We start from the raw sequence: 16578 nt of genomic DNA, 5'->3' as shown, positions 1-16578 counted from the left end.
CCCCCATCCTCCGCTCAGCTGAGGTGTGTGCACGCAGTGGACGTCCTCACCTCTGGAGGCCCAAGCAGCTCTGAGCCGGCGAGAACAACAGAATAGGCGAGCCAGCGCTCAACGCCGTGCGGTACCACGGACACTCCAACCGGGTGCGACCATCATTCTTAGGGATCGCCGGCCAGGGGGAAAATTCAGGACAAACTTTGAACCTGGCACCTGGACGGTTGTCGCCAGCAATGGGACCATGGTAACCACGAAGAAAGGAGGCGAGGAGATATCCAGCAACATCTCGTGGTTCAAAGAGGTCCCCACGGAGTCCCTGACGGAACCAATCGAAGATCACCCAAGTAGCTCAGCAAGCCCAACTCAAGAGGCCTCAGGCTGAGAATCAGGGAGTGGAAGCAACACAGTAGAGCCGGAAGTCAACACCTCACCATTCCCTTGTCTGCCCCGACGGTACACACCAAAGAAGCCATCCTCGGAGGTATAACCTGCGGCCCAACCCTCGCCCGAACCAACAGCTACGAGACTTCGCCTGCTAATGCCACTGCAGCCCATGCAATCACCCTGTGTGCAGGTACCCCGAACTGTATGCATATCTTCAGGGCTGTTATGTTTTTTTTTTGTTTTTTTTTATTGAGAGTTCATGAAAAAACAGTGTAAAAGACAATATACAGATCATTCAATAATACAAATTCATTATAAAAACGATAAAGACGTGTATAATCAATTAATCAGCTCCCATTAATTAAAATCTGATCAAATAGAGTTGGGTACCATTGAACAGTTGCTTAATAAACCATATACATTAAACCGAAGGTATGTATGATAAAAACATGGTACATAGGATATCGGGATAAATAATACGATAAAATATGTCTGTGCATACAGATAAAAGACAAAAGATAAGACAAGGGTCGTGAGTATTATCATTTATCCTAAGACATTACTAGCCACCATAAAACCCGCTATAGTCTAGTGGCCTTCCAGGCGGCCACAGGTGCCCAGATATTCAACCCCATTTCTCTTGTTTTTTTACCCTTGTGTTCATAGAGTGCCGCTTCAACATTATGCATTCCTAACAGCCTACTTAACCACATTTGGAAAGTTGGAGCCTCAATATCTTTCCAAGCAGCTGAGATTAATATACGGAGTACTGCTGTTGAGATAAAAACTAAAGCTTCGATCTCAATATTTAAATTCAGCTTGCTATCACATCCTGCAATCATCAGTGTTGGGGATAGGTTTATTTTAACATCTAGCAGCCCCAGCAAGAATAACTCTATCTCCGTTTTAATTGATTTAAGTTTCTCACACTGATAGAACATGTGGATAATATCAGCTGGCCCTTTAGAACATCTTGGACAATTATTATCCGCCCTCTTGCCCCAGTCATATAGCTTGGAGGGAGTGTAATATAAATGGAATAATGTTTTAAAGTGCTGCGCTTTTAAATTAGAAGAGCTTAGAAATCTTTTATCCATTAATAGGGCTCTATCCAGGTCAATATCCGGATCATCCAATTTAGAGGCCCAGAGTCCCTCGGTTTTAACCATATCATCAAGAGATCCCCATGAATAGCCTGTATACTCCCTTGATTCTACAACCTCCCTTCATCAAATAATCCAAAAGGGCACACCTCTTATCCAGAATAATGCGGGGCTTCCTTGATTTAATTGTGTTAACCAACTGAACATACTTGTAATCTTGGTTTCCCTGCAGAGAATATCGCTGCTTCAACTCTTCCAGAGGTCTACACTCATCCTTTACAATTATCTGCCCCAATGTCACAATACCTTGTCGCTCCCAATGTCTCCAGAGCCCATCATTGCTAAGATTAGAGAACAGACCTGAATTCCATAATGGAGTGTGGTGATTGTATCTGGCGATGCTCAGAACTTTCTGAACTGTCACCCAGATCCCCCATATACCTTCCAATAGTTTGTATCTTGATTTTTTGTAGTACCTTCTTTCTGTTCTCCTTAATAGTACCCCGGTTGCCTCCCTTCCAAGTGCCAGCTGAAAGATAGAGGGGATAGCGTCTTGTCTGTTTGAGGTACCCCCCATATCAAATAATATAGCCATCTGCGTTAGGAGACAGGACCAGTGGTAATAGCCAAGGTTCGGCAGCCCCAGACCTCCCCTTTCCTGTGGCAAGGACATGTATTTGCTGGATCTTCTGATCTTTCCATATTGCCACATGAAATTCATGAAGATAGCTTCAAATTCCTTAATAAGTTTTTCTTCTATTTTAAAAGGAATCGCCCGGAATTTGTATAGAATCTTGGGAAACATGGTCATTTTGATGACATTGTACCTCCCTATTATTGAAAGATGCAATGTATCCATTCTTTTTAAGTCCACCTCCATAGATTTCATAAGGGGAGTAAAGTTATCTCTAATTATGTGCTCCGGCTGTGCATTGATTGTTACTCCCAGATACACCACAGAGTCAACGAATCTAGGATCTGATTTGATTATGTTCTTAGAGCAGAGCACCTGGGTCTTTGCCTCGTTTAGACGGTAACCTGAATGTCTCCCAAATAGGCCCGTGATCTCCACCACTTCCCGCATGGCCACCTGGGGATCGATAGTGATGACAGCCAAATCATCGGCGTATGCGAGGATTTTTGTTTGAAATCCGTTCGTGACTACCGGTTTTATTGCGGTGCTGTTCATTATCTGATTTATTAAAGGGTCTATGTATAACGCGAATAAAATAGGTGAGCAGGGGCACCCCTGCCTCGTCCCCCTTGTTATACAGATCTTCCCTGAACTCTCACCCATCATTTGAATTTTAGCAGTCGGAGTGGAATACATTGCCTGGATAGCCTTCCGAAATTTTGGGCCAAACCCCCTCTCCTCGAGCACATTCCAAAGGAACCCCCACCTGACGCGGTCAAAAGCTTTCTCCGCATCGAGGAGGACCATTGCGACCCCCACCCCCTCTCCGGCAGCATGGATGTCGAACAGCGTGATTGCCCTTCTGATATGGTCCGTGGTACCCCTACCAGGGATGAATCCATGCTGCCAGGGAGAGACCAAGGTCCCGATGATCCGCCCCAACCGGGTAGCCAAGATCTTAGCGTATAATTTGTTATCCGCATTTATCAAGGATATGGGCCTGTAAGAACCTGGGTTTTCCTTCAGTTTGCCTTTGTTATGGAATACCACGATGTTAGTACTCATCCATGACTCTGGTATTACACCTGTGTTTATGATCCCGTTAAACAGATCCAAAAGGAGTGGGGATGTTTCATCAGATACATATTTATATAGCTTGAGGGGTAAACCGTCGGGGCCCGCAGCCTTCCCTATTGCGAGATCTTGCAAAGCATCCGACAGTTCATCTAGGGTGATGGCCTGTTCGAGGATTTCCCTGTCTCCCTGAGCCACCTTAGTTCCCATACCTGTCAACTCTGTCTTTAGACACTCTGTGACTGACTCCTCCTGATATAGATCTTGATAATACCTTCTAAACACATTTAGAATTTCCCCCGGCTCCTTATATATTCGACCATGCTCTTCTATATTTGTAATAATGTTATTAGAAGCGACCTCTCTGATACGGAGTGCAAGTGCCCTCCCCGCTTGTTCCCCTGTTTCATACAGCCTTGTTCTCTGTGTCTGATATTCCGCGGCTGCTTTTTGAGCAAGTTGTTTCTGTATGTCAGCTTTGAGGGAACTCACTCTCTCAAGGCTTTCTTTACCCTGACTCCCCTGGGATATGTCCTTTCTATGCTGCCCCTCAGCATCAGACAGGTTGCGCATTAGTTGTTCTGTTTCTTCATTAGCCATTTTCCACTTCCGAGTGGTATAGCTGGTGGTTCCCCTCTTAAAGCAGCTTTATAGCTGTCCCAGACTATATTTCGCGATGCTCTGTATCTGTTTGCATCGAAGAATGCCTGAGACCAATTCTTGATATGTGCCACGTAAGTGCTATCTATTAGAAGTTTCCTGTCAAAAGTCCAAGGTCTTACTTTTTTTACTGGCCCATTAATATCCATTGTTAATATCAAAGGATTGTGATCTGATACTATCATGGGCAGTTTACAGATTTTAATCATACTCAATTCGGTGGTGGATATCATAAAGTAATCAAGCCTGGAGTATTTCTGGAAAGGATGTGAGAAGTATGTGAAACCAGGGTCCCCTGGTTCATTGCTCCCCCATACATCCCTCAACCCGTGTGATTGCATCATTGAACATACTGCCCGATATACCCGAGGTTTACATCCAGTATATATGGGCCCCCCTCCCCGAAGTTTGCTGAGATATTAAAGTCCCCGCAAACTACTAGAGGGACCGGCCAGCATGTTAGTTCCTTCTCCATATGATCAAAGATTTCAGTGTTGTCATTATTGGCACCATAGATGCAGCAGAGGGTGATTCCCATATTCAGCTCACATAATGCACACCTGCCCATACTAACTGCCTTAAATCGTTTTGCTCCCCCAGACCGAGCTTACTTATAATAGCCACGCCCTAATAGTAGACGTTGGAGAAGAACAGGAAAGAATCTTAAACCCTTTTAAATTTAACCAATGCTTTTTCTTCCAGGGCAGGTGGGTCTCTTGTATACATAATATATCGACCTCTATTGATTTTACAAACTCTTCCAGTCTGCCCCTTTTTTTCCAGTCGTTTAATCCACCTATGTTCAGAGAGCAAATCCTGAGCTTAGGCATACTTCAGTCTTAAATATCGTCTCCTCTTCAACCGTCCAATAAACATACTGGATACATATTTGAAATGCTGATCTTGTTTCATTTCTACCATTACATTAGTGTCACAAACTCTAATTTTTTTTGCATTTACCCCACCCCACCACCGCCCAACCCCCACCCCCCTACCCCTGCCCCTTAACCTTAGCCCCCTGACCCCCCCTTGCCCCCTCTGAACCATACACCCTCCCTTGTGAACGGCTCAGACAAAGTCTGTGCATGTGATGGGTGCAGTTTAGCAGTGAGGACTCTGTAATTTACCACTCGATTCCCAGGCCTCATAAACCTTATGCGAAGAAAAAAAAAAAAGAATAATCAGCAACCCCTTACAGAGCCTTTGAGACTTCGTACCTCGTGCACAATACTTATTTTTATACTTATGCTTTTACTTATAAACTAAAGACCAAAGACCACCCTAGAATAAACAGAAGGGGAGAGTTTATGCAGAGCCATATTGTTTATAGAGTGTCCAAATACTCCTGCGCCTTGATTTCAGACGCGAAGTATTGTGTCCTCCCCTCATGAATTATTTTAAGCTGAGCGGGGTTTATGAGGTATGCCTCCATTTTTTTGTCCTGAAAGGGCTTAATAAGTTGTCAAAGTCTCAAGCGCCTTTCGACCGTAGTGTGACAAAAATCTGGTCGGACAAAAAATGAGACCCCCTCGATTGTTCTTTTGGCTTCAGGTCTTGCCTTTTCAGCAGTAGATTGTCTCAAGACAAAGTTCCCCAGAAAAATTAAAATTACCCTGGGTTTGTCGCCTTCCTTCGCGTTCCGGCGTATCTTAAAGGGGGTTCTGTGCGCCCTCTGGATTTCGGTGGCCCATCACCAGCCGGTCAGTTGAGGGAAAGCTAGTTCGAAAAGTTTGATGACATAAGCTCTTACATCTGGCCCCTCTGAGCCCTCAGGTATCCCCAAAACCCTCAAGTTATTCCTCCTGAGCCTATTTTCCAAGTCCTCTAGTTTCCATTGGCTGTCAGAGGCTTGGGCTCCGTAACACTCAACCTTGCTGGTGGCAGCGGCAGCCTCTGCTGAAACCACCCTTTCCTCCGGGTTTGACACTCTATCCCCCACATTGACGCATGCCTTTGATAGTTTTCTTACAACGCCCTTCATCTTCCTCATAGCCGCTTGGGCCTTACGATTGTCCTGCCTGGTCTTTTCACGATGCGCAATGATTTCCTGATGGATTGCTTCCAGCATTGACATCTGGGTAGATTCTTGATTAGATTCGTGATTGGGGCTCCCTAATAACAGAGTTGTGGACGAGTGATCCCAGCTTAGACCTCTTTGGGATTGTTCGTGGCCTTTCGGAGGAGCAGCAGATTTTACTGCAGTTAGCAGGTGGGTCACTTTCCGATTCGGGATTGCTTTCATCTATATCGGAACTATGTTCCTCATCTTCTTCCGACCATTTAGCCTCCTCTGTCACTGAAAAAAAGCATTCACTGGGAGCTTTCTCCCTTTCTATTTCAGGGGCCATGCTCTCTGGGGGATTAGAATTCCCGTTGATCCCCTCGAGAGGAATGTCCAGGTCCTGTATCTTAGGATCCTTGGTCTGCTTTGTTATAAGCACAGGGGTGGCGTTTGCTAGGTTAGCACTCTCCTCCTTATCGCCCATACCCCCGGAGCCAGCGATTTGGGATACCATAACCAAGTTTGCGTTTAAGATATTGCCGACCACTCCTTGAGGAGTATCATTAGACCCAGAAATAAGGCTAGGGGTGCCTTCATCGTGCTGGGAGGATTGATATTCTGTACTGGCTTCTATGCCCCCGGCAGCAAGATTACTCCCAATAGTTTCCATTTGATAGACACCCTCACACTCACTCGTTTCCACAGCCTCCGCCTCAGTCTCTGTTGCTTTGACCCCCTTCTCCTTACCGCCACGGGTGTTTGCAGTCGCTTGTCGGGTCCTAACCGCATGCGATTTGTTTTTCTTCTGAAGGTACTGAGAGGGTGTTTGTACTTTCGCCTTCCCCGTGGTCTCAGACACCACTCCTGATCCTGCGCTGGCATTTCCATTTTTACTTCAGGGGGGTTTGTGTGTTCATTGCCAGCCTTCTTTTTCAGGGTTGATTTCCGACTGTATTTGCTTTGGGGGCCATTTCCCTCAGAAACTGCTGCCGTTCCCTTGAGCCACTCTCGGAACTCCATATCCTCCGCGTCCTCCGTTTGCTGTATTTTGCGCCGCTCCCGAGCTCCGCCCTGAGCTCTACCTCCAGCACTACGGCGTTACTCCACCCATCACCTCCGCGAACGCCGCCAGAGAGCCTGCAGGCAGGAGACAGGATCGCTCCGATCAGAGCCACCACCTCATGAAGCCGACACTGCGACCCCCGCAGTATTAACCGACAGGTAAGTGCTGCATACATCGGATAACAGTGGCTCCTGCACGGTTGCTGAGTGTCGGTCTTTTCCGAGGCTAAACGTCCGAATTCATGCCCTCACTGCTTACTGCATATCGGCCGCGACTACACGGCCACCATCTTGCCCCCTCCCAAACTATTCTAACTCTATGGCTAAACCGTCTGTGCAGGTACCCCGAACTGTATGCATGTCTTCAGGACTGTTATGTTTTGTTTTCAAAGACTGAGTTGAGAAGGGATGTAATGGTCAGCTTTCCTGTGTTTCAGGGGCTGAGCCGGAAACATACCTGCACGTCATCCGGAGGCCAGGCGTGGCCTGCGGGGTAAAATAAAGGGGAAGCACTCGCTCGGGCGGTACTTCCGACACCAGCACTAGGAGTGTTGTGTCATCTTTTCTGCCTGTGTCTGCATGCCCTAAGGCCAGAGAGGGGCCTTTGATCTGCGGTGCGCCGAGCATCGCAATTTCCATATTTGCAGCCTGCATATGTTTTAACATTTTACTGTCTTAGGCATTTACAACAGCTGCAAAACTTCTGTACATGCGCAGCTTTAGAGTGACCAGAGGCCCCAGATTTGCTGTGACAGCGCCCTTTTTAGGTCGAGCTTCGGCAGTGCATGTGCTGCTCTACGAGGCAGGAGTGTAAGGACCTCCCATGTTTTTCATTGGTTTGTGTTCCTGCTCTTCATAAATGCCTGCTTACCTTTGGTTAGTATGCTTAATTTGTCCAGACTTTCAGTGTTTCAGGCCCTGCCAGGCAACTGCTCCTGCTATATGTGGTTGTAGTGGACTGTTTCACTTTGTTAATTAGAATTCTATGATGCAATTGAAATGTTTTACTGGAATGTTTTACTTTGAATGTGAACATGGAGTGTTCGCCGGCTCGAGGTTCAATAGGCTGAGTCAGTTGCCGATCGAGCTTCAAGTTGGAGGCGCCCCATGCTGTGGGTGAAGCTTATGAAATAACTACTTACCTTAATCTTAAGAAGACGCCTCCTGTATTGGAATATTGAACTACTACATATTGACAACGATTGGGAGTTTACTCGCTTCACCCACTGACCCACGCTGTAAGGGCCTACAAAATGTAAACCTCGCTTCTTTCCTGGATTGAAAGGCCGGTTCCAGTTTAATTCTTAACCAGGGCTGTTCCCTGAGGTTACGGTAGGATTTACATGCTCATGACTGCAAATATTTTCTTGTGGCCCTCTTATCTTCAGCGATCGTTTCACATCGCTTAACTCATTTGTGACTGCTTCGAGCCAGCATGTGACTCTGATTCAAGACGGACAGAAGTCTTTGTTACTGATCTGCATGTCCTTGGCACTTTGTTAGCATTTTCGCGAGACGAGAAGCGTTTTAAACAGGATCATCTCGACCCATGCTGGCTCGTGCATACGCTCATGCATTTGTTTAATGGAGTCTATGCTCGAGTGAGAGCATGCTCCGTTTCCATGGTAATGCGTGGCGTATGGCATCAGGATCAAGTCTCCTATACAAAGTTTGACGCTGTACAGTGCGTCTCTGTTTTCAAGGCAGCGTTAGTGAACACAGTGAAGCCCTCAAGTTTTCTAGACAACGATTGACGCTGAATAGTGTGTCTCTGTTTACAAGGCAACGTTGGGCACTTGTATTTTGGTCAATTTTGAGGTGCGCTACGGGGGTCACATTGATGTGCCCACCTTTAATTCTGCGCATCCAAATTTATATTTCACAGTGATGCGCACACCATTAACTCTGCGCATCTAAATTTATGTTCTCTTTGTGTTTATAATTTTAAATTATTAGCCAGCGTGTCATGGGGACACGCACACCTCGTTCTATTTGAAATAATTTCAAGGTTGTTTGTTCATTTGCCACTTGGCTAGTTCTGTACCAGGTTCATTTCTAATTGTAAAAAGGCAACAAGCGTGTCTTGGTGATATGCACACCACATTATTAGCAGCAAAATATTAAGTGTTTCGGTGATACCCTCAACTCTTTAAGTTTAATCTTAATATTTTATTTAGTGTGAAGTAACATGTCTACACCACGTGAAATTATGCAACCTCCCCAATTTTTTGAAAAACTGGGTAAACCAATTATGCTATGGGTACAGTGGTTTGGTTTATTGGAAAACAACCTTGTGGCCATCAATGCAACAGACTATTCTCCTCCTCTAAAATTTGCTTTGCTGTTTGGAAGTCTGGGTCTTGCTGCTCAACGTATTTTTAATAGTTTGACTCCAATACCTCCTCCTCATGGCCAACTGGGGGGCAGAAATTGGAATGTCTATTTGGAAGCAATTAGCAGGTTAAAGAAACAGTTGAGGAATCTCCGAATATTATGCTAGAGAGGCATCATTTATATAAACGTAAACAAAGAGATGATGAAAAAGTAGAGGAGTATATTTCTGCCCTGAGGGTGTTGGCTACTTCCTGTGGTTTTGGTCCTTTGCTAGAAGATTACATCAGAGATCAATTCATGTTTAATTGTTCTTCTCAAAAGATTAAAGGGAGAATACTTATTTGTAAAAAACCTCCACTTTCTGAAGTAATTGACGTGCATTAAGTATTGAAAGATCTGTTATTTCAACTAAAGCAATGCTGTCCGACTCAATTCCAAAAGTAAATTTGGTGTCAGAGGAGTTGAGTTAGGATAGTTAATAATTCAAAAACCCCTTCAAACAAAAGGGCAAAACCTTTGCTACAGATGCGGTTCTAATTTTCACATTGGCAATTTTAAAGGCTGTCCAGATTTAGGTAAACGCTGCTCCATTTGTAAAAAGTCTGGCATTTTCAAAAAGTCTGCAGGAATCAAAAAAAGCCTGTGAAAGTAGGCAGCATGGATGTTGAAGTTTGTTCAGAGTCCCTTGACAATTTATTATTGACTCTCTATTATTCAGATGATCCGATGGAAATAAAGGGCCCATTGTGTGTGACTACTATCAATGGATTGGAACTGAAAGCCATGGCAGGCTCTGGTTCACCTATAACAATTCTCCGAGGAGGAGCCACGCGCATGACCAAGATGGCCGCGGGAAGGCTTAGCTCCGGAGACTCCGTCCCTCCGTCGAGCCTATCCTGAATTAATCCGGATGCCCGAACCCTGCAATTGGTAGGGGAAAGGAAGCTGGTCCCCCTGGTGAAATTTGGGTGTGAATCGAGCATCCCTACCCATCGGAACATCGTCTGGTGTTTGGAGGCCTACACCCCATTTCATCCGGGGACCATGGTGCGTCATACACCCGGACTCTAGTTGAACTACAGCGGGTCTTTTAACCGGAAGTTAAAGCCCACATCCGAAACCAAAACTCATCCGCTGAAGATGCGATGAACTCGGGTGAACATTTGGCGAAGATAGTTCGGAGCTGCCTTCCGATTTGGGCTTGAGTGTCGGTGGTGGAGCCGCAGTGGTGCCCTGGGGTGCTGAAGGGGCTATTTCGGGTAGGTGTGAAAACTAGGATGGCGTCAAAGCCAGAAACCGAGAAGCCTCCACCGAGGTTGGGGCGTGGGCCGGAAAATGTGCAGACTCACAAGATAGATCGATACGTTCAGCCCAAGGGGTGGCCCTCGGAACAGAGAAAGACTCTGACGGACGGAGGAGACCCACCAAGTGAATCATTGAGCCAACAATGACAGATCTCATGGCGGCGATAAACAACGTCCAGTCCGCCATGGTCGGGAAAATGGACGCACTAGACGCTAAATTGGACACTGTAAAGTTGAAAGTCAACCTTTTGCGGGCCGATCACGCCAAAACAAGCGAAAAGGTTAAGTCCCTTGACCTAAAGACTTCCAGCCTGGTGGATGATATGGCGGAGTTGCAACGGGAAGTACAGGACCTGCAGGCGGCACGGGAGGATACCCGCCGAAAGTTGGACGACTACGAAGGGCGCAATCGGCGAAACAACGTACGCATCCTTGGTGTACCGGAGAAAGCAGAAGGCCAAACACCCGATCTATTTGTGGAAGACATTGTACTTAACCACCTGAAGCCAAGGGGCCTCAGCAACTTTTTCACAATCGAACGAGCACATAGGGTGCCAGGAGGTAAGGCAAAACCAGGAGCACCACCCCGCCCGATGATAGCCAGGGTGCTGAACTTCCGTGACAGAGATGTGATTCTACAATCGTCACGCTCCTCGGGCCCGCTGCATTATGAAAATACTACGCTTTCCTTCTTTCAAGACTTTACGCAGGCCGTGCAGAAAATGAGACAGAGTTTTCTTCAGTTAAAGAGGAAACTAAGGGACAAGGGACTGAGATACTCGATGCTCTTTCCAGCGAAACTTAGGGTGGAAGCGGATGGTAAGGCCTGGTTCTTCGATAATCCGGAGGTAGCGTCAGACTGGGCGGACAGCAGAGCGTCGGAACATCCCGAAGAGCACCATCGCTTGGCTGAGGAAGATGGACAGGGAGGAGGAAGGTGTCGACGGCAATGGTGTTTTACTCTGTGGACTTGGGTAGTGGACTAATGTTGCACTCAGGGGGACTTTGCAGATACGTATAATTCGGGAATAATACTGTGGAGGGGGAGGGAGGGGCTGGGCATTGGGTTCCTCCCCGTTACTACTTTTAGTTACCTTAGATTAGTGGAGGGGCGACAGGCACACTGCGAGTAGGGGTAGGGCTCAGGCCTGATGCAGGGGTGCAGGGTGGTGGGTGGGGTGGGGGGTCGGGGGAGATTGTTTTTGGGTTTTTTCAACTTTTTTGAAATCATTGAATAACTGTGTATGTTCACGTCGGGTGCATGCGATCATGGGAATTGGGTAAATGTTGCGATAAGGGAAAGGATTGGGGATGAAGATACTGAGCTGGAATGTTAATGGGTTAGGCGACAGGATCAAACGGGGGATGGTGAATCAGTTCATACGAAGACACTCCCCGGACGTGGTATTGTTGCAAGAAACACACCTGATTGGCAATAGATGTATGGCACTGCATAAAGGAGGATATAAGTTAGTGGCCCACGCGGGGTTCACCACAGGTTCAAGGGGGGTTGGAATATTGTTAAAAAACTCCTTTCCCTTTGAGATTCGATCAACGTGGGTGGACCAGAGAGGCAGGTATGTGGGTGTTTCCGGTCAGTTGGAGAGTAAGACAGTTACATTCTTGTCAGCGTATGTTCCGCCTGGCCTACAATCTGACACCTTCCGAGACATGGGCGCTGTCTTTCTCACGCTGCCCCTGGGCCCTCTCGTCGTGGGGGGTGACTTCAATGCAGTGTTGGATGGAGAGCTTGATAGACACCCAGGGAGGGTTCTTCTTCAGTCCCAGCGGTGGCTCCCAGAATTTTTAGAAACATTGGGTCTGGTAGATAGCTGGAGGACACGGAACCCCACGCAGAAGCAGTTCACTCACGTCTCTGCCGCACATAATAGCATGTCAAGGTTAGACTATATTCTTATACCAGCCGTGGAAGCAGTGACCATCAGGGGAACCGGGTTTATGAGCAGAGGTATATCTGATCATTCCCCCCTGTGGTTGCGATTAGACAAGGGTGGTCTGTCGGCGGGTAGAGGTGCCCCCATTAACGCGTGTTATCTCTGAGACCCGTGCGTGAAGAAGGAGACTGTACGCCTCTCAGACCAGTATTTTAATGAAAACGTTGACAGTGTACGTTCGGCACTGATACTCTGGGAAGCCTACAAAACGGTTATCCGAGGTGAGGTTCTGTCCCTGGTAGCGAGGAATAAAAGGAAGCATCAGAAAGATATTGTTAGAGTGGAGACAGAGGTGATGACCTCAGAGAAAGAAATATCGGAGTCGCCCAATGAGAATGTTCTCCATCGTTTGAAACTCTGTCAGGACGAGTATAGGGGCATGGCCAGAGAGAAGGCTGTTGCTCAATACAATGATATTCAGAGAAGAATCTATGAGCATGGTGATAAGGCGGGGAAATTAATTGCATGGCTTGAGCGGGCGGAGAGAGCCTCCAGACTGGTGCCTGAATTAATTGTTAGGGAAGCGTGCAGTGTTACTGATCCGCAGGGGGTGGCGGAAGAGTTTTCCTCATATTACAGGGGGGTGTACACTTCGGCGGCCTCTTACATCGAGGAAGAAAATAGTGCCATGATTAAAGATATAGCGATGCCGACTCTGTCTGACGAAGACAGGAAGTATTTAGACTCCCCCTTCACTGACGACGAAATTGCGCAGGCAATAAGAGGCACAAAGTCCGGGAAAGCCACTGGCCCTAACGGGATACAGATTGAATTGTCCAAACTACATGCCCAGAGGCTCGCGACTAACATGCGTGCGATGTTTCTGGAGAGTAGGAAAGAGGGTGAACTCCCCTATGACCAACGAGTTGCTAATATAGTTGTCATCTATAAGCCAGGGAAAACCAAGACGCAATAAAAAAAAAATAAAAAAAAAAAATTCTCCGAGATTCAACCTTTTATGAAATGTGGGGTAAAGAAATAATTTTGTCTAAGTCAGATGTGAACCCCAGAGCTTTCGCCGAAAAGGATATCGATATGGTGGAATTTTTCATGGGTAATTTACAAGTTTTGAATAGAAAAATATGTACTAAAGTATATGTAGCAGTTAAAGAAAAGAACTTAGTATAGTGGAAAGACCTGGCAAGAATGGGTCTATACTGGGTACCTGGTGATGAGAATTCTATAAAAGCAAGAGAAATGTCTGTATGTAATGTATATGAATCTAAAATTGATCACATGAATCTGTCGGCAAAATTTATGTATTTACTGATAAGGTAGGTTTGGTGAAAGGTGTAGAACATAACATTTGATTATTACCTGGAGCCTGTCCTGTGGCACACAAAGTTTGCCCTGTGCCTTTGAGTGTGAGAGGTGAGTTAAAAACTATGCTCGATGATTTATGTGCTCAAAGCATAATTCAACCCACAGAGTCATCTCAATGGGTCGCCCCAATTGTAGTTGCACGAAAAAAAAACAGGCAAGATCAGGTTGTGTGCTAACCTCAGGGGTCTGAATAAAAACATTAAGGTGGACTATCACCCCCTTCCTAGGATTCATGAACTTTTGGTGAATTTGGGGGGAGCTAAATGGTTTTCTTTGATTGATTTAAAGTCCACCGATCATCAGGTCCCGTTATCCAAAGAGTCTCAGGAGCTGACAACCTTGTCGCGTTCTAATCTAGGACCCTGATCGATACTGTGACCTTATGCCCCTATACGGCTATAAATCCATTTATTCCCTATATTGGCATAACCGATCAAATGCAATATTCAGAAACTCGTCTCTGGCCTCACACGAACAGAGTCACATTTCAGAATCGCTTCCTCTGCAACTTCCTTTGCAGCTCATTAGTGCAATGACATAGCAGAAGTTACTATCTAAGATTCCTAGATTAACACTCCGAGTTCTTCAACAAGATAAAAACTCAGCAACCTGTGAAAGCCCCGCTTGCTATGTTTTGATTAGTAATAGAACTCTAATGAGCACTGATAGACTATCACTTCCTAGTGACATCTTTATTGACGTCTTATGTCCAAAAAACTTACGTCAAACAAGGCACCTTTCAGGTATAAATATCACCAACGTTGCCTTAAGCAAATGCTGGCTAGCTGCCTCATAGACATCGCTGCCGTTATCGCTGCTGATGCTATCGCTGTGAACGAGCGAACGATGGTGTGGTGAACACAGGAGCTGAACAGCCGTCCCCTGCAAGAGCCCAGCAGATGCAAGCTGCCCGCGGACGCTGCCCCTCCTCCTCCTCCTCGACGCGCTGAGAGAGACGCTGTCTTTTCTCTTGCCGAGAAAATCCAGCTCCGGCGTTTCCAGCCCACTCTTGCGAGTGACTGGGATATCGAGTTCCCTGAAGGAGATACCAGATCTCCAGCATTCTATTCCAGAGGTATGGTGTTGACTAAACCCTTAGAGAGAATTCTTGAAGCAAACCTTGGCAAAACCAACTTAACTTAAAGCTACTTACTTACTCCCCTCCCAAGTATTAGGCTTAGGTCAGGTACACTGGGGTAGGCGTAGTTAGAAGCACCAGTTGAGTATTTTAGCCTAATGTATATATGAATGTATATATGTTTTATTCATTTTAAACCATTGTATGGCTAAGAAACCATATCAATGCTTTTACAGTATTATTTCGCAATACTCATCTTACTGTACGTACTTTTTATAATAACAAGTCTTGCAATTGTGGCAATTCATTTCTCTTGTACGAGAAGAAAGACTGTTCAATAAATAATACCTTTTATTGAAGACACCCGTCTCTCTATTCTCTACATATTGTGAAAGTAATCTGCACAACAACTGACTGAGTAAAATAACTGTCTATTGTTTCACACGACTCTAGAGATTGACTCTTATCTGAGGAGCAAAGTTGTCATGTTTGCACGGTTGTTGGAAAACTGAATCCCTTCTTGTCTGTGCCAGGGAAGCTGATCACTTCCTATTCAGTCAAGAAAGTTTCCAGTGACCTCTGAGCTAGTTGGTAACAAACCCAATTAAGTTTAGCATAGTCAGTAGAGGCCTGGAAGATCCCCACTTCTACGTCGATACTACTGTTTATGTTATTCCAATGCGCAGGGCCTCTTGGGAAAATAGGAACTACACTACAACCTTTGTTACTCCGTTTGGGGCATACACGTTTTCGAGACTCCCATTTGGTTTAGCATTGGCGGCCAGCGTCTTTCAAAGACTTATGGATACTATGTTTCAGAATATAAAAGGGGTGCAGGCATACTTGGATGATATTTTGACATTTGCGGAAAACATAGAAGAACATAATCAATTAGTTAAAAAAGTTCTACCCATTTTGGGAGAATGTGGCATGACAGTGAGAGAAGATAAGTGCAAGTTTGGGGTGAATGAGTTGGAGTACTTGGGTCGCACGGTGCCTGAGGCCGGTATCAAACCAACATTTTTGGTGGTCAGGGCTTTGAAGGAAGCAAGAGCACCCTGTGATAAAGACTCTCTGCGCTCCTTTTTGGCGCTAGCAGAGTATTACACAAGGTTTGTGGTCAATTACGATCAAGTAGTGGAACCTCTTTGTGCTTTACTGAAGAAGGGGCAGAAAGTTTTGTAGTCAGAAGAGCTGGATAGAGTCTTTTCTAAGGTAAAGGACCTTATTATTTCAGCTCAAGCTCTTCATGCTTTCTGAGATGATTGTAGTTCGATCATAACTGTGGACACGAGTTTGGATGGTTTAGGGGTGGTCTTAAGTCAGGAGGTTAACGGCAAGGAACAAACTGTTGCCTTTGCCTCCAGGTCTCTTAAGAAATTTGAGCACCACTATAGTACTATTGAATGTGAGTAGTTGGCCTGCGTTTGGGCAGCCCAGAAATTTAAAATGTATATTTGGGGATGCAAATTTGTAATTTATTCTGATCACAAGCCTCTTTCTTTTATCTTTAGCAAGGTTGCGGGCAATAATTATATGTCAGCAAGATTAACCACACTAGTGTCAAAACTCCAAGAGTATCATTTTGAGATGAAACATATTTCCGGAGGTAGGAATTTTCACGCAGATTGTTTATCCAGAATGCTGATGGAAAAGGATGATGAGGAT

Source organism: Lissotriton vulgaris, chromosome 1_1 (genome assembly GCF_964263255.1).
Source record: "Lissotriton vulgaris chromosome 1_1, aLisVul1.2, whole genome shotgun sequence".
NCBI classification, from domain to species: Eukaryota; Metazoa; Chordata; class Amphibia; order Caudata; family Salamandridae; genus Lissotriton; species Lissotriton vulgaris.
Note: the sequence above shows the minus strand (reverse complement) of the source record.